The sequence below is a fragment of the Pipra filicauda genome, unplaced genomic scaffold, assembly GCF_003945595.2.
Source record: "Pipra filicauda isolate LSUMZ 115617 unplaced genomic scaffold, ASM394559v2 scaffold46_size3722508_pilon, whole genome shotgun sequence".
Classification (NCBI taxonomy): Eukaryota; Metazoa; Chordata; class Aves; order Passeriformes; family Pipridae; genus Pipra; species Pipra filicauda.
This window is the reverse complement of record NW_024104609.1, coordinates 2,430,993-2,454,606: the sequence shown is the minus strand read 5'-3', so window position 1 is coordinate 2,454,606 and position 23,614 is coordinate 2,430,993. Positions and strand designations below refer to the sequence as shown.

At 38.8% G+C, this 23,614-nt stretch overlaps 1 long non-coding RNA gene across 1 annotated transcript; it reads left to right on the top strand.

Moving 5' to 3' along the window:
* The first annotated feature begins 13,653 nt into the window (after positions 1-13,653).
* On the top strand, positions 13,654-22,487 carry LOC113993982. Its single transcript, XR_003542846.2, has 5 exons — positions 13,654-16,463; positions 17,794-17,914; positions 18,130-18,200; positions 19,612-19,730; positions 22,240-22,487. It is a non-coding gene; the product is annotated as an uncharacterized LOC113993982 (long non-coding RNA).
* Positions 22,488-23,614: the final 1,127 nt, after the last annotated feature.

Here is a 23,614-nt window from a genome sequence, read left to right as displayed (position 1 = left end):
GTGTTTTCATCTTTTCTATAAATATTTGCAGTTGATCATGCATTACAATACAACATTCCTCTCTTTTGACTTTGCCCTTTTTTTTTTAACTTGTTCATTTGATTTGCACAGAAAGGGGAAGAAGTGTTTATGGAAAAGATGAACTGCACTCAATTCTGTGTGGAGATGTGTGTGTATGTTAGTAAAGCCTGATGAAAAGCTGTTTATGGATTTTGGTGAGAAGGCATTGTCTCCATTTTTATGAAACTAATGAAATTTTGGGGGTTTTGTTTATCTGTGTACAAAGTTCTGTGGAAAAAAAAAGTAAGTGGGAATGACAAGGAAACATCAGAAGTTAAGTCTTCTGATATCATTCATGTTTTAGATACTTTGCTGCTTCTGATGTCCCAAAATGCCAGCAGTCTTGGAATTGTGTTTCTGAGTGCCTTTTTTGGAATAGACAGAAATATTCTGTGAATCACAGAAGGAGATCATCCAGTTATAGTGAAACAAAAACTAAATTTGTATTTTCAAATTCCTTCTCGTATATGACTTTATACCACAATATTATTTCTGGTTTTGTTCAAGTATTGGCTAAGTCAGCAGTCAGAGCACCCTAAACCAGGCAGTTCCAAATCTGGGCAGGCATTTTGGCAACATGCTGTCACTGGATCCTAAGTACAATCCTTCTGTTTGTTGACTAGTAAAACAACAAAAGTTCTTCAGTGAAAACAAACCAAAATTGTAATTGTTTTTAATTAGTGGCAGTTCTACTTAAAAGCTTAAAATGATTTGACATTTGCATAGGTCCTTTGCATGATCCTAACTTCATGACAGGATTGCAAAATAATTCAAACGTGGCATACAAAATACAGTAAAATTTCCCTGGTTTCTACCCTTTGTAGGGTTATGGCAATTTTATATGTGGATTCAGATCTCTAATATTTTAATCATCCTAAGTTCTAGAAAGCTAAGTTCTCTGCATAGATTGCATTTATTATGTGAAAAGTCTGTACATTTCGAACAATTGTTTTAGAAATAAGCATAGGAAAGTTTTAGTTATGTATGGAGAATGTACTGCTGTGGTTTTCTTTTTTTAAAGGAATAATTGAACGTTACTGGTCTAGTATCACTGTCTTTTCATTTGTCTTTCATCACTCTGCCTTTCAATACCATTCATCTATGGACTAACGCAATGCCTGCTGAAGTCAATAGAAGTCATTCAGTTGACGTCAATGAACAATGAATCAAGCCCTTTAAAAAGAAGAAGAAACTAGGGTTTACAAGGGTTAAACAGAGCACTGAGGAGAAACACTCTGAGGCAGGAATTGTGACTTCTGTGTCCATGCAGCACCTGGCACTTCCCTGACATTCAGAACAGTGACAAAATGAACCCATCCTCAGTCTCCACTGGTAGCTCTGATAAGGGAAGGCAGTTTTGCCAATGTCTGAATTTTTTTTTCTATGCAAAGCCTTAGCAGGTACCAATAATTGTAATACACAGTAAAAATCTGCTCAGATAGGTGTCACTGATGCAGATGTTGAAAGTCTTTTTGTTTATTTGCTTCTGTCCGGTCTTTCCAAAGAACTCACTTTGCTATCAGTCTTTCTTTGTTCTGATTAAGTTGTAATCACTCAAAAGCAGATTCAGAAGCTCCCCCTCCTTCCTTCAGAGAGACAGTGTTTTGTTTTATACCCAAATGTGACATTGCACACTGGTGCAATCGAAAAAGGCTGCAATGATCAATTGAGGGCCCAATCAAAGCCTAACAGATAGGCAGCCATTCGTGGCTGTTTGATATAAAAGGTGTTTTATTTCTCATCACTTTTTTGTCACTGAAAGAATGCTTCCTACGTGCAGATTAATTAAAGTGTAAACATTAAATATTGATTGATGCATTATCAGCATGGAGCAGTTGCCTCCACTCAGATTGATTCCTGCAGTGATTTATTGTCATATTTGTGGAGTCATTTCACTCGATAACAAAGAGAAATAGCCTGCTCCCTCTACCTTTCAGACTCGCTTTCTGGCACTTGCACTGCACCTCCTCATCCTCAGTGACTCCCATTTTTTGTCTTCTAGAACTAACACACCTTCACCATATTTTCAGGAGAAAAGTTTAGGTCTTTTTATTTTGGCATTTGCATAGTAAGTTATAGTTCAGTGGGAAGCCTGCAGACCTGTGCTCTCAAATGGAACATCTCTGGTTAACACTTCCACCCCCTGTCCCACACAGTTGCTTTCCACAACCCTGCTCAGGCACAACTTTGCAAGGACAGGTTCAAATTATTCAAATTAACTCACTGCCAACTTGACAGAAAGGTGAACTTTCAACAGAATAACATTGCTCAGGTCAGTTGTATGGCTAAATTATCCAATTAGTTACTCTGAGTAGGAGCACGGGCACATGATAGAATATCAATTTGAAAGAATTTCAGGTTTTTACTCTTGTTTTTGGGCAAATGCATAAAAGAGGCCTCCATTCAAGTCTTCTGGAGTATTTAAAATGAAGTTTTGTGGGATGTTATTGAGCATCAGGATTAGAAAATCTTCTTTAAAGAAATATTATTCAACTTCCATAGCTTTTGGAAGTGGATTCAAATGAGATAGTAATCCAAACCCCTTTCTGTTCTCCCTGAAAGTCTTTAATGTTCTTACTGTGTTCATCTGTGTCAGGGATGGCTATTGCACAGCGCTGCACATTGTGAGATCCCCTGTTCACAGCCCTCTGTGCCAAAAGGAGCCGTAGCCCTGATGTCAGGTATTTGTTCCAGGCTGCTGTTGTCTCTCCTCCTCGGTTTCCACAGGGTGGATGGTCATTCAGCAAGTTTGCAGCCAGAAGCTGCCTGTGCTGGCTGGAGGCACCCTCAGTGACCCAATCAGCTACAAAAGAAAACTATTTGTGAAATTACTTTGTTCTGCAGTAACAAACCTTAATCTCTTACATACATAGCTTTCATTTAACATTCAGAGAATTAGATTACTCAAAGTCTGCTGAAATCAAACGTGTGAGCAAGACCACAGAAATATCTAATAGGCAACTGGTGATTTTGATTCAGTCAAGCAGCAAAACATTAACCTTTGGTCACAGTAGCAACGAATGCTAAACTTGTGAATTTACTGCAGCAGATAATTTCACTCCTAGACCTGCAGGAAATCATAGGAATGGTTTCCTACATAAGCAGAAGCCATGCCAAACTGGCTCCCTAAGAATGGTGTGCTATTATTTCTCTAAAGGGCTGTTGCAAAAATGGTGTGCAACTTCATTAAGATAGGTATGCACTTGTACTGCTGCCGTTCCTGACCATCCCTGTCACTCCCAACAGCACTTTATTTAGGCTGTTTTGATATTTTACAGATGTACCCAAACATGGGAGAAAATACTGCTGCTCTAGGTCCTTCCTCCCCATGCATTTCAGATGCTCTTCAGGTCCTCCCTTTGCTCTGTCATTTTCCATTCCAAATCAAAATTCCGGGTTTTTTACATCATCCTGCTGATATCTGGGCAGTCACCCCTAAATTTGGCACTCTTAAAATTAAAAAGCAAACAAACCAAGTTTAAGGTATTGCTCATCTGGATCTCTTCAAAACAGTGCTCTCTCAAGATCACTTTTCCCCCATCTTTGTTTGCTGTTGCCCTTCCCACCCTCTGAACGCCACCGTTGTCACTTGTTGTTAGACTGTTAGCCTGATTAAAGTTGTCAGCTCTGCCAGGCAAGGACCTTGCCTTCCTATTTGTCTCTAACCAGCTGTGCAAACCAGCATGGCTATACAACCACCACTGCTGCAAATGCAGTGCTGTAAGCCTCATGCTTGCAAGGCTACTTCAAACAAAATCTACTGTCCCTGTAATTTTTCTGGAGTATACTTACACTTTTTTAAAGCTTTTTATTCAAAGATTCTAATGCAGTTTGTGCCAAGATGCAGAAGTGTTCTTAAAGATCTCCAGTTTTAGATAAAAACGTACATCATCTATGAAAATACAGTTTCTTTTAATATTTTTCATATAACAGATAAAAGGACTTTCTAGCAAATAATATTCAGCTGGAATTGCCTTATCATCATTTAGAGAGGGTCACACAAAAACAAATGGAGAGAGACTTCAGTTGCAAGGGATCTGTTTTGCAGATCAAATGTGGACCTGAGAAGATCCACAGAATGCACAGAACTGTTCCCTCTGGGGACATCAGAGCATCTTTGAAAACAATTGGAAAACTTCTGCTGGCTGCAGTGGGCCCAGGCTTTCCTCCTTGTGTGCAGTGGTGACATACAGAGGTGCTCATGGTCAGCTTGGACTTAATCGTAGCTTGCATGTAACCAGGAATGGTTCCCAGGAGGAAGCAGTCCCAGGGAAGGCACCAGCTTATGAAGAGCTAAGGGCTGTGACTGCTGTGGTTTGTCCACTGAAGGGCTTGGTAACTGCAGGCACCTCTCAGCTGTTTGTCCTGATCTTTGTTCCTTTGCACTAAGGTGTCTACCTGAGCTCGGTGTCAGTGTAGTGACCTCCTGCAGCTGCAGTTACACAAGTTGTGGTGCTGCTCAGCAGCCGTGGGAGCCAATGCACAGCAAGGCTGGATTTCTCTCAGCCCCCACAGGTGTTCCTGACTGACTGGGGGGGTCAGCTACATGGAAGGAACAGACCTCAGGAATATGTGGGGGAACCGTGGAACAAAGACTAGAAAACACATCTTTTTGATAGGTTGTAAAATAATTTTCTAAAAGCAGTGTATTATTTAATTCTGTCTCAAATACCATCCTCCAGGGCCAGATTCTGAAAGGAATGAGGTATTTGTGAAGTGAGCTTTTCCTTCAGAGTGCCTCATTGCACCTCACTGTTATATAGCTGTTGTATAAAAGCCGTGCAGTAGTTAATAATGAGAATTTTAAAGTATTTAATTTGTTTTGATGTTTTAAATAAGATGAAAACTTGCTTTTTCCCTTATATGCTTTCCCAGGATCATAGGATAGTTCAGGTTGGAAAGATACACATCTTAGAGTACTTCTCTTGAATTCTGATTAGCGTTTCCTTTCACCATGGACAATTAAATCTGACATGAAGGGATACAAAAAGATGTTTGTTAAGTATTTAGAAAGCTCAGTACTGACCTAGATGCTGGAATTTTAGATATGTTCATATACGCAGGGATTGTAAACCTATCCTAAGGACTCAAACTCACAAGAAGTTTCCCCCTTAAAAGAAAAAAAATAGAAAATAAGAAAGTTGTGATGACAAATCCAAGCTGTAGAAGTCTGCAGCCCTTCCCATTTTACTGAAGAGACTGTCTGCTCTGCAGTAGGAGTTGGATATTAATTCAAACCACTCTGCTAATTTTCCATATGAAGTTGCAGACATATGACCTTTTTAACCAAGTAAACTCTACATTTAAACTTAGGTTAGCATATTGATGCAAATTACCCCAGTTTCCTTGTATCTCTAGAAGACCCGCCAGATGAATACTGTTGCCCTAAATTGTGATATTTCCCCTCCAAAAATGAGTTTACCATTTTTGAGGCAACAATTACAGGTTGCATGAGAATGGTGTGTTATTTCCTGAAATTGTGTGTAATTTATTTTTAAGAGCTTGAAACATAGTTTTGAAGTTAAATGTGTATCATCTTTGTAGCTGCTCAAATCATGTTATTTTACATTTCCTGAAATACCTTTGAAGTTTAAATGCAAATAAGGGGAAAATAAATTACAACTTGTGGAGTGACCGGTGTCTGGTTATATGCTGTATAATTAACTCCATCCTTCACGTAATGTTTGTCTTAATATTTATCCAATGTACTTTAGAATCATTGAGATTATTGGTGATTCTTTCCTTGGAGGAAGCAGTTAGGCTCATTCATAAGGTGGATTTTTTTTTTATTCACTTTCCAGGTCACAAGGATTAAACATTTTCAAAATCTGTTGTATTAATTAAAAATGTATTTAATGTTAATAATAAGCAGCTACAACTGCCATTGCCCAGAATAGTCTTTTATGATCATTTTCACTATTTCTTATATACCTTCAGTACTTTGCCTTGTGAAAAAGTGATCAGATTTATTATTTTAATTTGAATATTATTATATTTGGAACCATGAAATAGATTGATAAGGCACATTTATCCTTTCTTTGCCTGTTCTGTAGCCTACAGACAGAGATGGGATTTCAAATTAACAGAGTTCTATTAGGAGAAACCGTTTCAGTCCAAAAATAAGCTTTTTCATTTTTAGACTATAACTCGTATTATGACAGAAATTAACATTTTTGTGACCTGTAATTAACTGTGCCTCCTCATGCTATAAATAAGGTTTGGTGGCTACAGCTGGAGTTAACTGTATCTGGAGGTCTGAGATTTTATTGATAGCTTTTTGTATTTGCTAATGACGCTGTGGAGTTCAGGGATGCAGACAGTCAAGAGCACAAATAAAAGCTGTGCCTGGTGTCTGCAGTCCTGTTCCATTTCATTCCTGCAGTGGCATCAGAGCTTCCTCAAATTCATCCTGTGTTCAGAAATCTCCAGGGTTAAAGTCTTTGATGCTGTTGGTAATTCCAGTCTGCACCGTTAAAGCTGCATTTTCTAACTGTCCCTTGGTAATTGTTGCAAGGACTTAGACAAGTAAGACTATCCAAAGGCATCACTAAGGTCAAACCGTGGTAGAAAGTGCTCTGATTTTATCCTGGAGATTGATGCTTGTATCACCTTTTTTTCGATTCAGTAGCTGGGGTTATAAAATGTACTTGCAATCACTGATAACATGTTAGATCAGACTACAAGTGGAGTAACACAGTATTTTATACACTCCGTGTAGTTTTACCTAATGCAACAATAAATCAGTGAAGGCAGAGGTCTTTTGTAAATTTTAATGAAAATTCAGCTGTTGAAAATATACTTACTTATGGCTGAAGTTCTAGAAATATGAATTCACTTCTGTTCTTTACAGCTGTAAAAATTGTTTTAGCTACAGACTTTCTGGTAAGGCAGTAATGAAACAACTAATGAAAGGAGAGACAGTGCATCCAATATATTATAATTAGTTTGTCATTGGCTATAAGCAAAATGAGGGGAGGGGGGCAGATGGTAAAAGGTACTTTGAGTTAGCTGTAAAAAATTCCCTTTAGTGAGCACGGTCTAAAAACAATCTCTGTGCATGAATGAGACAAAAATTGGTTGGATGGGTCTGTTGTGCCATTTCATGGAAATAAAATCATGATAAAATTTAAAAATATTTATCACAATAAACCCCATTTTTATGCAGGTCCAGAAGGTTTAGTGGAGAACTTTTTTCCAGAGATTATGATAGCTACTGAAAAATATACCTTTATTTTGTTGCAAAATAGCAGTTATATTTAGTAAACATAATTCATATTTATTAAATGAGTGTCACAAGAGGGAAATTGGGGTATAGAATTAAAGCATACTAAAGAATACAAATATGCTGCTAAACTTCTACAGCATCTTTCTTTCTTGTAAGTTTAAAGGAATGTTTCTGTAAAATTAGAGTTGTTCTTTCCTGTCAATCTACAGAAACAGACTAAAAGTCAATACCAAGTGACCATGCTCATTAAAGCACTGAAGATTTGAACAGCATTAAGCAGAATTTGCACTTTGTTTTTGTTTAGAAGTCACACAAAAACGGAGTTTATTCAGTTCTTCACTTCAAGGTAGATTTTTCCTTGGTTGCTTTTTTACTAATTATTATCTGCACATATAGAAATTTTTAATTTTTTTTTAAACATAAACTAAGATATTGTATTCATTATTTCTTGTAGTTTTCTGCTGTACTTCAGATGTTTTAAAAGTTATACTTTTTTTCATTATTATTAGTGTTTCCGCACTGGAATTATGGATATTGTTTCTCGTAACCTTCTCACAAACTTAAAATGATTTTCAGAATTGCATAGGAAAAGATTTAAAATCTGATTGCTTGCTCTCATTTGTGTGATTCTCCCTGTGCAGTTTCGATGGCTGTAAGGAGTTGCTTCCAAATGATGTTGGTGTCGCACTGGAATCAGGTGCTCGCAGCTCAAGCACCACACACAGCTCTTACCCACAGGGCATCACTGGCTTCCTCCACTTCCAGAGGTACCCGTGGTGAGCTGCAATGTCTCACCTGCAGGTTTTTACCTTCCATTGCTTCTGGTGGTTTTCTTCCTGCATATACAAAGAATGTGTTTGTCTCAAAGTAGTACATATTATAACTAGCTAAAATGTATTTCCTAATATTCTTTTCTGTTATGTAGACTGTGTGATATGAACTAATTTCTGATCTCTACTTGGAGAATACTTAAGTAACTGTCAATTTACTGTCTAGTTATTATCACCCACCATGTCAACTCTTAGTAAAATAACAATAATGACAGCAAGGGCAGTGGCCAAAAGATTTATATTTCAGCAGTGAATAGGAGCTTTGAGAAAGCCTGTAGTAGTTTTGAAAAACTTTCTCTCCAGAGTGACAGAAATGAAAATTGTTTAGATGTAACCAATGGGGGAGGGATGCTGTATATCCTTTAGAAACTCCCGGGGCTTTCACAAACTGCTTGGAAAAAGTCAGCATCAGTTTTGGGAAAGTGTATTCCCTCACGTGTTGTGATCTGTTCCTGCAAACTTACTGTCAAGCAGAACAAATTTTCCAGTAGTTTTGCATCTGTTCCTGCTCAGCCAAGGTGCCTCTGGGAATACATTTCCCCTTGCAGCAGCAGGTGGCGTTGAACAGCTCACGTTATTCTCACACTCATAATCATTTTGTCTTACATGTAGTAAAAACTTTCCCAAAAGAGAGAATCCACAAGAGAAATTCAACAGGTTTTTATAGATGTAGCAGACTTTCTACATGACTAAAGTAGGGGTCAAGTTCTTCCAACTTTAATCCCACTGAGAAATAAGACTATAAATAATGTATTAAACAGCAAAACCAAGTGTGATCGAGTAATATCTTAATTGAGTTTTATTTTTCTATCAAAAAAAACCCTCTTGAAACACCACAGAATTCATGTGGTGATAAGGTGATGTTATTGTGTGTCAGCTCATTCCCTCTGCAGCAGATACACAAACCTGAGCTAGTTTGGTGCCATTCTTTGCACACCCTACCTCCATAGGCAGAGGAAATGGTTCTCCCTCCAAATACACTGTCAGTGTGTCTTCGCAGAATGTAGAGCAGTGTTGCAGATTTGCCCTATGGTAAGTGACAACAGAATGACAATTAGCACCTCCTGAACTTCTTTCTGAAACTGTTTCAAAAAATTAAGGGGCATTGCAGAAGCAAATGATTTCTGAAGTTTATTTTTAAAATATGGCATGCACATAAAAAAAAAATAATTTATTTTTACCTGCACACGGGTAAAATTTAAGAACAGAAATCTTTTACAAGCAAATAACTATATATCAGTTTACATAGTTGGTCCTTGCACTGATTATGAGTATTTAAGAAATCCATCCATCTTCCTTTCATCAACAGTCCTAGTTTTCCATTTGCATATCTAATAATTTATGGCGTGTCCTGACCCCAAGCAGTAATTGAACCAATAGATCTTCAGCCTAGATTTACTCCAGTCTGGCTGCCACAGTAATGTAACTCTGCAGGAGTTTTGGATTACTCCAAATGCCATCTCCTCTTCTGAGAGGTTGACAGTCACAGGCAAAATTTGACCTCCCAAATGTCAAGGCAGAAACTCCATCGCCTAATTTAGACTAACTCTCCTTTTGGAATACTTCAGATAAAAACAAGAGGGCACAATGATTACTCCCACAGTTACCCCGGAAAGTGTGTCTTTAATGCAAGACCATAATGACAAATGAATTCTCTAAGAGTTTAAAATCATGTAAGAGCCTAAATCTTAGAGTGAAAGGGGGAAATCTATGTACCCGAGCTCGTAACTAGTGATGTAAAAATTAAGAAGAAAAAATAAAGAGAGAGAAAAACTGTTACATTAGAAAGAAACCTCGTGATCATTAGACTGATGAGACTTGAGCTGAGAGGAGATTTGGAAGGGAGACGGGGGTGCTTTTTTGCCTTGAGCAAGCCATGGCACAGGGCAGAAACACCCAGCCAAGTGCCTGTGTTTCATCTTCTCAAAATGTGGTTTAGAGGCCAATTTCAAGGGAGCATTATATGCTTCAGTAAAGTGTTCTCAAAAGCTTTGAACAAGAAAAATGCCAGCAAACACACAGCTCTGCACTGTTGCAGTCTCTTTGATGAATACTAACTATAGAGAAAATGCAGCCACGGAAGCTGTGGGTTTACAGCAGGTATTACTTGGGAAACTCCTGCTGTTATTCAGGCACTTCTGGCTACAGGTAAAGGAGCAGGTGCAGAAACTGGTCACACTTCTGCTGCTTCCAAATTGCATATCAGATACTATGAAAAGGCACTGGGTTTGAAATTTTGTTTTTCTGGAAAGGAGCTCAGTTGAATAAGCCCTGGCAGACACACAGAGCTCTGCTGTTGCTACTGACACAAGTCCCAAAACAACAGGCTGTGAGAAAATGCTACTGTCTCACAAGTGTGGAGGGAAAAAAAAAAAAGAGCAGCGAAGGTACAAGTAAGGAAAATCTGATCCAGTCCCCAATTAATGGCTTAAACAGTATTTATCTATTGATGATTAAGTGCTGCCCTTGGTCCTTGGTAGCGAAGTTCAATGATGATAGACATCTTGGAAAACAGGTAGATAGACAGAAAGACAGATATCCTCAGCTACTTCAACCATCCATAATATCCCATGTGCTGCCATCACTGCTTTAGCCTGACCAATTGCCTCAGTAACATGTTCCATCTTGTCTAATCAATATTTGCAGTTCAGTAACTCTGCAGAGTTACAGCTTTCTGCTGGCACGGGAAGAACCTCATCTTGCCATATTGTGTGAGAAGATAAGTCATATGGAAGAAAAAAACACATTATCTATTTAAATACTTTAATTGCTTTCATTGACTTGTTTTTGGCTCTGATACCTTCTGTACCTGTTCTGCAAATAACTTTAGAGCAAAAGGAAAAAACTGAGGTATCAGAAAATTAATGAACATTGAAAACTTTAACAGGAAATCTGGGTTTGGTGCCCAGCCTCCTGTCCAAGCAATTTTTGTGTACCTCAGTTCTTTAGATTTAAAATGGGATTAATGACACCATTAAATCACCTGTTGTAAGACTAAGGACATTCATGTGATTAGCAGACCTACATAAAAACAAGATCCAGAGGCAGAATAGCTGCTGTTTCCTCCTCCTTTACGGAGGAGTAAAGACAAGGGTGCTGAGAGCCTAGTTACTCATGAACAACTCTGAATTTTGCTCTATAGAGGAGACATAGTAAAGAATCTGCACCCCAGCTCAGGTTTTATCATGGTAAGGACAGCACAGTAGATGAGGCAACTGCAAGAGGTGGTACAAGAAAACCTCCCTTTAGGAGGAAGATAAAATGTAAGGAAGCTCAAGTAAGTGATGGGTTGGTTTCAGGTTGAAAGTTAGTTTTCCTTTTTTCTTCCTGTTTTTTTCAGGTTAAAGTCACTAGATGAAAACCGTGTGTATTTGGGGGGCACTTGTTCTCCAAAGATAACTGACAGAGGAAAGGAAAACAAAAAAGTACAGCATCATGGAAGCAGCAGAAACCAGCTCACTGGAGGTGGCAGATGGACAGGACACTGGTAGTTATGGCTAATATTTAGTCATTCTCAATAAGATCTGTCCCAGCGTGGGGAGAAGCTGGAAAATACCCCTGAGTGCTCTCTGTGGTTTCCTCAGCAGAGGCCTCTGCTGAGCTAAGAGTAACTGCCTGAGACAAGCTCAAAAGCAGGCTGAGCATTTCACCTTTACATACCCTTCTAAGGACCATACACTGCTCCTCTTACAGGCAATGTTGAGAGGAAAGGAAATTCCAAAGGGACAGACGAGTGCAAATAGATCTGTCTTATTTCTAAGGAAAGCAAAAATCAAGAGCCTTATGAAATAAGAATGTTCACACGTGGTTTGCAATTAGAGAGTATTTTATATATTTTGCCATAATTTTGTTTATTAAAGATTTAAAAGTCACTTGAGCAGTTGTATTAGAGGGGCTGTGATTTACCAAGAGATTTAAGGTAAACCTTTTGGATAATTTCAAATTGTTTTCTGTCTTTGTTTTTCTGAATTTGTCATGCTGAAACTGAACCAATTTATTGATTTATCAGAAGTGTTTTATTCTTCATTCTACATCTGTGGAGACCTAAGCTATAAACCAGGAAAGCAGTAGAAAATTGTATTTGTAAATATTTTAGAGAAGACTACTGTTCTCTGGAACTTTATGCTGTTTTCTGCTATTGAGTGCTTTGCAGAAGCTCATTTGGGAAATGTATTCTTTGATTTTGCTAATCAATTGATCAACATTTGAAAGACACACAGCTATTGTGAAGAGCAGTTCTTTCAAATATCCATTTGACTGTGTTTGTGATGCTTGCTTTATTCAACTCTGCTCCAGGCAATTTAAAATGTACCACTATATAATAAGCATGGGAAGGTTAGCATTCACATTTTAGGGATAAAACATTTTGACAGTTCTAGTCTACATTTGCATTTAAAAATCTTAATGCCTTTGATTAGACCCTATGTTTATCATAGGATCTCTTGTAGGCATTATTACTGTGAGGTTGTTACCTTTCAGGATTTGTTCTGGACCGTGTGTTTGTGGGGAAGCACAGAAGCCTGCTCGTTCCACAGACACACTGATTTCTGGTTCATGGTATGTCTCATTTTCTGTAATTTCTGATGGGGCTCTACTGCTGAGTCATTTGTGTTTGTTTCTGAGATTATTTTTTGTGTGTGCAGAGTTAGGCAGGTACATATACATAGTTCTGTCTAACATGCTTGCTATGTTTTTTCACAAGTCTTCAAATTCTTAATTTTTGGTCCACAGCAGAATCCCCAAGGGGACAGAGTCAGGCATTGTCTGGAGAGAGACAAGAGATCCTGCCACGATAGCCATTATCTTTCTCACCAGTGAACAGGTGATGCTTAAACACAGCATGTGCACAGACAATGGCCAGCATTCTGAGCTCCTGAAAATGATCACTGGCACAGGCTGATGTCTGAAGGACTGGTCACTAAAACTATCAGTATTAATTGCTCCCCTTTTATTTTATCCACCCTCTTTCTGCATTAGTGACTTTCAGTAGGGATTCAAGTAACCTGATATAACATCTGCAACACTGCTATCATCAAGAAAACATTCATCCAGATAATAAGACTGTCTCAAGATACACTGTCTCAAGAGACCTGTGTGTAAATTAGACCAAGCAATAGAAAAAAACCTCAAAAACTAACAAACACACTGGTCAAATACTGCAGACTTTTCAGAAGAGCAGGAATTAAGCAAAATAACATTGGAGGTTTTACAGGAAAATGTGTTTGAGCTGAAGGTTTTCTCCCTGATCTTTTAGCCAATCTCTAGAGACTTTGTGCCATTATTATTAGATTTACCTTGGGAAGGACATAGGTGGTACCAGAAATCTTGTGCAGTGAATTCTCCAGGAGCTCCTTCCTGCACTAGGCACCGTTTTTCTATCTGCAAAGCCCTGAAAACTCAAACACTCTCATAAGCTGCTGTGAACTATCCTTTTCCATACTTTCCTTCACATTTGGGAGCTGTTTTCTTCTGACTCAGCATTAAATAGCAGAGAAGGGAAGGACTCAGAATTCAGAGATAGGATGTGTACAAAGTCATGGTTCTGATTGTGGAGGGAACCACTAGTAAATCCTTTCTGTGGTCCCAGATTGGTTCTTCCATTGAAAAACATCAAAATCTGAATTATACAGAGGTTATGTAGCACTATGAGTAAGTACTTTGGCCTTTCATGTCTTATTATGTTGTTAATTAGTTAACGTTTGTAAAGCACTTCGAAGATGAAAAGCCCTATATAAGTTGTAAGTGTTATTATCTCTAGAGACCTAGGTTCAATTCAAAGGTGCTTAATTACATATGCCATAAATTAGACTTAATGAGTTGTGGAATCATATGTTTTATGCAATGCATGCAGGTTTCTCAGATCTGTGTCTTGTGGTCTGTTGCAGTACTTCTTTAGGTATTCAAAGCTGTTAAGAAAATTACACAAAAATAGGGGAGATAATTTCTAAAAATAATCGAGTTGCATTTCAGCACTATTCAGGACTTGGTGAAGCAAACTGCCAGGAGCTTTGCTCTGCTGTATCTAGGGATTTTCCAGTAACCGACTTCAAATTGCTGAAGGTAAGTTTTGGGGATTTTTTAACTGTGGTATAGACAAAATTCTAATTCATACTTCTGTATTTTGACTTAGCAAGAGGGTGCTGAGAGGTATTGGTATGGCTGCTGCCCTTCCAGTAACGCCCTGAAATGTCCCACCAGGGGACCTCTCGGTGTTGGGTTATGTTCACAAGCACAAGAAGAGAAGTTCCCATCTCTGGAGATACTATCATGTAATTTCCAACAAGCCATTACAAGTGGGTAATGTGCAAAAAGAGGAAGTCACATTTATAGGAAAATGTGGTTTCATTGGCTTTGCAGAGCTGAGACTTTCCATGTTATGTAACTTAACATATTTGTTAAGTGGCCAGAAAGTTACAAACTTTGCTCCCCTGCAGCCCCAGCACGAGGGCAGCTGTCCAGCAGTGAGAACAGGCGAGTTCAGAGACACAGAAAAACAGCAGGATCATTCACCTGTTCTGAAGTGGCTCCCACGTGTTCCTGCAGCAGAATATATCCATTTTACCTTGAGCCTTTCACGGGCATATAGCAAGAGGCAGGATTTATCCTGCTTATAAATATGTTAGGAGTGATTGTGTTCATTAGTACAACCTAAGTAGATTGGAAAAACTAATTAATAGCAATTTACTATGAGCGTCTCTAACAGACTGACTTCAAAGTATTTATCCTGAAGTGGAAGTTATTTGATTTGGTTAATGTTTTATTGTAAGCATATGCAGACTGTCTTCCAGGGGAAAATGTATTTTTGAGTACTCCAGACAAGTGAAACTGGTGAGCCCGCAGTCCAGAGAAAGCATCTGTAACCGCAGCCAAAAGAGGAACGAGGTTTCCGACGTTCTTTCAAGACATGTGTTTGAAGCATGGGTTCCCATCACTTTCAGAGTCACTTGCAGGCCTTTTTCTTTATATAGATTTAGACAAGTCGATGTGGGCCTAGATTCAGCGTGATGAATGCCTTTGTGGTTTCTCCCTCGTCCGTTTTCCCCTGTGCTATTTAATCATTTATTTTGAACAAGAGTATGTTCTCAAGAAACTTGAAATGGGACAAAGCATAGTTTCTGACAGTGTTTATCACTCATTTTTCATATTTCTAAGAAATGGATCTAGTTTTACACCTTATTTACTGGGGCACATCTCCTTCAAAAACAAGATATAGTTTTACTGAATACTTTTCATATACTCTAATAAATAGGAACTTCACATGAATGCTGATTTGAGCTCCAGGCCATGGTTAAAACATTTAAATAGTATAGCAAACTTATCAACAAACCTTTCCTTCCCCACCCTTCCCTTTTTAGAGTGAACAGATTTTTATCTGACTAGCACGTGACTTGGGGATTTTTACAAGCACATTTAGGAACTTGTCAATTATTTGAAAACTTGAGCCTGAAAATAAAACAAACTCCCCCCCCAACTTAAAAGTCCAGTATTTTGTATAGTGTGTACAAAATGGGTAAAATTTTGACTTGCTGGAGTACCTACAGGGTTCTGTTCTCTGACCTAATTATCACTACTTAACTAGGAGTTTGATTCCTATTTTTAATACTCCAAGACACCACATATACTGGTGTAACTCACTGAGGTACCAAATCTGTGGACCTATAAGACACTCTTCGTTTCTAAACTCCTGTAGTCTTTTGTCAAAAGAAGAATATTCATGTTGTTTTTATTTCATCTTGGCATTTTAAGTCTGTCTCCTTTCCTCCTCTGCTTCCAAGATGTTAGTGACATACTCTGGCAGTGATATCACTGTTGCTCAAACATCAGTGAAGAAGCTCTCTGAGCAAGTGAGACAGTTGTGAGCTTGAGCAGCTGCACTGAACTGCGTGTTCAGAGATGTGAGGCAGCGGGAACGACTGTACAGCACTGTGAGAGCGCTTTTATACAGCCAGGCCTCCAACTCCGACCAAGTGCTGATGGCTCATAAGAGTGCTCTTTGGGAAAACAATTCATGGGCTACAAAAAGTGTGTATGGAGAAACAGCTTGGTAAATTAATATCCAGGAAAGAACTTCTGGTCACTCGGTCATTATGTCTGTTGACCCAGTTAGGACTTTTACAAAAACAGTTGACATCCCTTTGGCTGTGACTTCCCTGGTCATTTTCCTGTTTTAAGTCCCTAATTTAACAAAGCACTGATCTCTCTCTCTCTGAGAGTCTTTGACTGTGGAAACATTGCCCATGAGGTCTGGAAGACTTCTGGATCATTATTGCCACCGACTTCCTCTCTCTGTGAGCAAAGAGCTATCAGAGGTCAGCTGCAGAGTGGAAAGTGTGGCAGTAAATTGTGAGGTAAGCCCAGATTTTATATTGATGTGTCTTTATGCCAGAGTGGATGAAGAGCATCCACCCCTCCTGACAGAATATGGCAGATATATGTGAGTCATCATAAACTCCTTGATACCTGTTATTTCAGTGGACCTGTGGATTTTGTGTCAACAGACCTGACAAGTTTACTAATGGTCTGCTGCATGATTCTTGAATTCCTTTCTCTGTACAAGCAAAATGAATTGCAGAAAGGAAGAAAATCACATACAAAATGCAAAAAAAACCCCAAAAAAACAAAACAACAACAACAAACCAAAGACTTGCTGGTTGATTAAACTGTTGGTCTTAGCAGACCTTGAAAATTACTAGGATTGTTGTTGTGATATGTTTTAAATGTTAAACCCGTGTAAAGCTTTTAAAAATCATACCAATTAATTTATGTTGTTCAATATTACTGTAATAACTATTACCATGCTGGGAGGAACAGTTAAATCTGAAAACATTGAGAATTAGGTTCACAGATATTCAAATCCAGAGTAGCATTATGACATCAAATATTTCATTCTCTTGCACAGACCTAAATATTACTTCAGCAAGAAGCTCTGTCCTCTGTTGTTGAACAAGAGCATGCCTCAGTTTAACTCTCAGTTCAGTAAAACATTTCTATTCTGAATGATACTTGAGCTTAAGTTCAGACATGTCTGCAAGTCCATTGTATTTGATGTCTGAGGTTAATGAGGTTAACAACAGGCTGAAGTGTTGTCCAGAACCAGTTCAATTTGACAATATGTAACAAAGTACATGTGCACACCAACACTTCTATTTTTACATTTCCTCAGGATATAGGCAATGAAATTATTTAATAAGTATTCATCAGGAAATCTGCTTCATCATGATTAAGTGCTTACAGTTAAGCCTAAACTTAGTTCTGCACTAGGTGTTGACTGAAATTTTCACTGAAGTAGGAGCACAGTCCATGACTATATGCATCTAGCAAGACAGATTTATTAATTGAGGTGGTCAAGTCACACTGTTGCCTGACAAAGGATATCAGAAAGCTTTTAGACTTAAAAATGAACAACTCCATAAAGCTGGAGTTTGTCATGGAAACTTCATCACACCAACTAATTGGTGTTATTCGTTCACCCCATTAGAGTAATTATTTGTAATTGTTATTATTGTAGCATATGTCCAGCACTTAAGCAGTGCCTATTGCTGGGAAGAGCTGGATCATTCATCAGAGAAACAGAGAAATTGAGTTGAAAATGTCAAATCAGGCAGGCAGATGGAATTATCTCTTGTGGTATTTGCTCTTAAACAGATTTTTATTTTTTTCTCTTGCTTCCTCATACAGGCAAACAGGGAAGCAAATGACCACTATCTCCCAGTTTCACAAGAAAGAAGTCAGAAATACCATAACCACTGAAAGGCATCTTGAATAAAGGAACGCTTCGGTGTGGACCCTGTGTTCAGGAGTGAGTTCAGTTTCTCTGACACTGAAAGGTACCTTTGACCCAGCAAGGCTCCCATGAGCTCTGAGCTCTGGACCTGTGTCACTGAGAGACGTAGAAACAGCCAATGAGTCACCATTGAGCAGAGAGTAAATCCACAGATAACCACTGTATGTACCCTTCTAGCAGAAAAAAATAAGGGTACATACAGAAAATCTATCACAATTCTGTTTTTTCAGAACCCCAAGTCCTGCTGAATTGGTTTGGATTAAGAGAGAGGAAAAGGAGAGGACTCTTGGTAAAATATCAGGTAATTTTTTTCTCTCCTCTCATTAACATGGTCATAAATAATGAGGAAACTGATTCTAAAACTGTTCTTAAAAATAGATCATATCAGCTGTATATTTCCATTGATGATTTCCCTTGCATTGATAATGGTGATTCACAGTAATGTGATTTAAGTCAGAATTAAAAAGTATTCAAAACCTGCAGTTGTTTCATCTCAGTTTCTGAGATTCTGAGGTCCATTGAAACTTTACTTGCAATTACCCAGTATTATGAAAAAATGTTCCTTCATTTTTACATTAATTTGCTTACAGTTGACTTTATAATATCCTTTAAAAAAATTTGATGTTACACCCATCTGCATGTGCTTAAGCTCAGTCTGCTAAAATGTACTGCTTGAGCTCATGACGAAAGCTACAATTGTTTGCCTGCACAATACAAAAGGAAATAAAATGAAGGGTTCAGAATGGACTGTTGCAAATCAAGACTTCAAAATCTCAGTTAAACTGCTTTTTGTTCCAGTATCTTTTATTACAAGAAGAGACACTTATCAACGGATATTTGGGATATTTGGCAGCAAAACCGTAAAACTGAATGTTTGGATGATGATGAAGCAGCATTATTGTCTTCCAGGGCCACTAAAGTGGAAGTTTCCATTTACATCAATTTTTTAAAATGGGAGGGTTTGGGTCTTTTTCTGACAGAGATCTTGAACAGATAAGTTAAGCCTATTAGCCTGAATGTGACAGTTAATATGCTGATGTAAGAACGTACTTAAAGCCAAGAGCTCTTGGCTAGGCATTTTAACTCATTAAAGGAGAAATAAATGTCAAAGTGAAGAAGGTAAAATTGTAATACAAAATCTATTAATATAATAAAGCATACTGAAGATATTGCCTCTCTGTTATTTGTTACTAAATGGGTTGATATACATTCCTGTAATTAATAAAAATGTTATCTATAAGAAAATATTCTGTTCCCTTTCTTACACTGAAGGAATTTTATATAAAATAGATAGAAATTGCTCCTTTATTGTTCCAATCCTAAAATCAGTGTCCAATGAATAGCAATTCATGTAGTCCTGTGACCTGACATCGTATGTCCAAGCAACTTGTGGGAAATAAAGAAAAGAGCTTTTTAAAGGCGAGGTGAGAGAGGTTATAGTCTGGAAAAAGCTAATTAAAGTATTTTTTAAAAATTGTGTTCCTTAAGATCTTTCATTAAAAAACAAGCTCAATGAAAAATAAAATACACTAAGAGGGTGCTGATGTCACTGCAGTAGCAGTAGTCCGAGTGTGGACTGAATACTGCTTTAGTGATTCGGATATTTTGATATGGTTTGGCAAACGAAAACATTCTTACTATTAGTAATTTTTTGCTTCTGGATTTGCATATATGTATCATATCTGTTATATTAATTATATCTATTTTCACAGGTATAGACAGACATACCCTAGTCTTGTGGCACCCATGAATAGATCCAGTGAGCCTGTGCAGCTGTGTTTTGATCAGCAGAGAAGTTTCCTGGCATCTGAGAACTGAAATCACCTTTTGGGTATGACAAGTGCATCTAAGTATGTAGCAAGTGAAAATCAAGGGTTTCTGTAAGGAAGGAGTAAGAACACCTACCACAAAAATTAAAAGTAAAATAACCTTTAATAATCGCAACAATGCAAACCCCGTTCTGTGTATTGCTCTCAGTTGGCATTTAGCCATCCATCATTTGCTGGCTCATAAAGCTGATTTGTGCTCTCCCCTCCCCGTTTCCAGGAGCTGTTGGCCTCTTTTCACCACTCCTTTCCCATAGGCACATACAACTGGGACCCAAACACTCTTTTGTCTTTTCCTTAGGAACTCTGCTTTTTAACACATGGGGGAGAGGGGGAGTTTTGTGAGCAGCTTTCTTTCTTCTTCATTGCGCAATGCCACTTATAAACTCTCTCGATAGACACTTGGAAGGTATCTAAAATGTTAGACAAAGAAACAGGTACAATTCAGAGGAAAATTGACCTTGATTGAATAGGGTCAAAATGCTTCAACCACGTCTTTCATTTGAGACCTCCTCATTCACAGACTCAGACTTCTTTCATTGTAGCTTAGGGTTGACAAATATATGTGGGATCTGTGTTAGTCCCAACGATTAAGAAGTGTTAAGGAAACTACCCACTCTGACCATTCGGGAGACTCTGGCAGCCACGCTCCCGAGGCCAGACACTTGCACTCCTGGGATGAAGCCCCTTCACCGCGGCGGCTCCCGTGACTCCACGGGTCCCACTTGGCTCCCCACGCACCCCACTCACACAGTCAGACCAGGCTTCCTTACCGGTTCGACCCCAGATTTTCCATTGCAGTTTCAGATGTCTAGTTCCATAAAACCTTTTACTCACGGCGCAGTAACACAGAAACAGTCCGAGCAGGTGCTTCCGAGGAGGACCCTCAACCAAGGGACCCCTGGGCTTTTATACCTTTTATACCCTCATACTCTCCCCGTGCGCAAGTCTCGCTCTTCCTCCGGAGTCCACGGCTCCTGCCCCACCTCCCCGTGTCCATGTCCATCCACCTCACTGGCATCACCCGTCTTCATCTCCTTTCTTATCCAAAAGGTCGGCAATTCCCGGCTCCTGCTGTGTCTCTCAGTGTCCATTCACCTGGCTGGCGTCACCCATCTCTGTCCCTTTGTTATCCCCAAGGCTGGCAGTTCACGGCCTCTTGTCTCGGGCTTCCACCCAGAGCTCGATCTGCATTTCACTCTGCATCTCAATCTGCAGTTTGCAAGGGCAGCTACCTTGAGAAGTATTGCTCAACAGTAGTTCAGCTAGATTTGGTGAATTCTGTGACTAACCAAACTCTTTGTGGAGAGCACTTCTCACCCCAAAGAGTTGTAGCACTCAAATTGTTGAGAGCACTAAAATTTATTTTAGTGAAATCCTGTTTGGGTATTCCCCAGTTATTAGCACCTAATTTCCTAATTCCCAGGTGTAATTGTATATGTTAATTAAGCTCCCGAGGAAACACAAAAACTACTGAGCTCCAAATTATGTATCTAAGAATTAGAATTTTTATCTGGCATTTAGGAATTTAAGGCTGTTCTTAGAAACATTTAAAGGCTGTAAGACATCAAAGGGTTTTGAACAAAATACTTGTGGTCATTTCCAGATTTGGTCAGTACAGATACTTCTTGAGCTTCCTGGTGCAATCTGTTATCCCAGGCCCTTTTTGTTGAGTAGGCTAAGAATGGAGATTTACCAAAATATTTGATGAAGTTTTATATAGACTGTTCCAAGCATTTGTTTGCTATGTTATGCATCTCTTTAACCAAATGTTGTTTGTTGTTATGGAAACTCCTACTAATGAGAGCTCTTTGACCCATGAAATCATTAATCAACCAACAAAGTTTGGAGCTTTCAAGTAATTCTCAGTATTTCTGTTTTGATACTTTAAAACAGCATCTCTCTCGCTGTCCAAAATCAGAGATGGCACAGGCCTGACTCTCCTTCTCATCACTGAGGATGTTTTATATCACACCAGCAGTAAAAAGGGACCTGCAAAAAGTGAAGATGTAATTAGAAGCCCTTTAATATCCTTTTACACTATTGGAGTAGCAGAGAGGAATCTTAAACCTGTATCCTTATCCCTTTTGGTTTTTTGCTGGAAAGTACTTCAGCTAGGACTGATATGGATTGGGAACTGGGAATTCTTCCTCTCCTGTTCCTGAACTGCTGAAGAACAGCTACACCAACACACTCAGCACAAGCGTGTTTCTTCACATTTATCTTAGGTTAGCACTTTCCTTTATTTAACTGTCTCTGATCTGACTATATCTGATCATTCCTTCATCTCATTTTCACTTAACCTTTTGCCCTCCACACAGACTAAGCATCCTATCGGGTATCGCCCAAGGGACCTTCTTTCCCCTCCACTCCCCCTTCCTCCACTCTTTCTCCAATTTAGGTGCTTTATGCCATTCCTGGTAATTTACCTGATTGCATGGAAGGAGTTGTAGATCTTTTTATAATTGCTGTTTTACTTAAAACATTGATTCTTTAGCTCCTGCCTGTTTTCAGGTCATCACACCTTACTGGAGGTTTCCCTGGCTTAATGAGCAGCTCTGAAACCAGAGAAAGTACCAGACGATGGAGGGCATTGAACATTCTTATATTTGAAAGCCACTCCATAGCATCCACAAGAGGATTCTTGGCACCTGCCTAGTTAAACTGAATGTCCAATGTTATCTCTCCAGGCAAGTAAGATTCTGGCAATCACTGTAGTCCTATTTCACTCGTTCTCAGTCTTTTTGACACCAACACATTAATTCTCCCAAGCTCCTTTGGCAGCTGTAAGGAGTTCTCTCTTTTTTTTTTTTTAATATGATTGATAATATTGAGTATTTCTTTTAACCTTTTACTGCCATTGCTGAGCTAGGTGGGCTCCGATGTTAATCTCCACTACACAGTAGCACATCTTCTGATCACCTACTCATCATGGAGCTCATTTGTAAAATGCTGCTGCTTAATTTACAAAGTGTAAGAAGCTCCACCTGGAATTAGCCCTACAACGTGTCATTCTCCCAATACTCCCACTGTCAAAGGTCACATAAAGCAAATTGCTTTATGCAGAAACTCCTTCTAGTTTAACACAAGGAATGGCAACCCTTGGACAAAATGTGACTATATAGTTTCATATGATGCACTGGAAAGAAATACATCCTAGAAAGGGTGCAAATAATGCAGCTACTCTGGTTCAATGCAGGATATGACCCAACTGAAATGTACTGGTAAAAAATGTCATCATTTTCTTCACTTCCAAATTCTCAGGAAAAAAAAAAGAAAAGGAAAAAAAGGTTGTCTGAGGAGACACAAATATATAAAAACAAAAAGACCTCCCAGGCTGACTTGAAATATGTTCAAATTACACATCTACTCTCTGCTCCCTAGAACCCAGTAAATATTTCTTTGGCCCTACAAAGTGTTTTAGTCTGAACCCAGGAAACCTCAGACTGACCTTGAAAATAAGATTCCTCAATTTTCAAAGTAAATGTCTTGGCCACATTACTGGAGGAGTTGCACTTCTCTGATTGAACGTATAAAACTTGTCTCTTTTGGCAAATGGGGTAGATTATACTGTGGGGAACTGGTTGTTTTCCCAATTAACTGACCATAGGCACTTTCAGACTCTCTTTCTCAACTTTTACACCTCAGTACAATGCTGGTGGCAAGGTTAAAATATCTATATTGGGCCATAAGGGGCAGGGTTAAGCCTGTGAAAAGCAGTGGAGTGGAGATACACTGACCTACCTTGCTAAGCATCCAGAGCATATCTCCAGAGATTTTGTTCTGTCTTCTCCTCAGGTTGTACTGGATGGCTAAACAGCTTTTGATGCTGTAGCATCCTTCCAGCTTACCTTGAATCCAGTTTGAGATTTTAGATTGTCTGGATTTG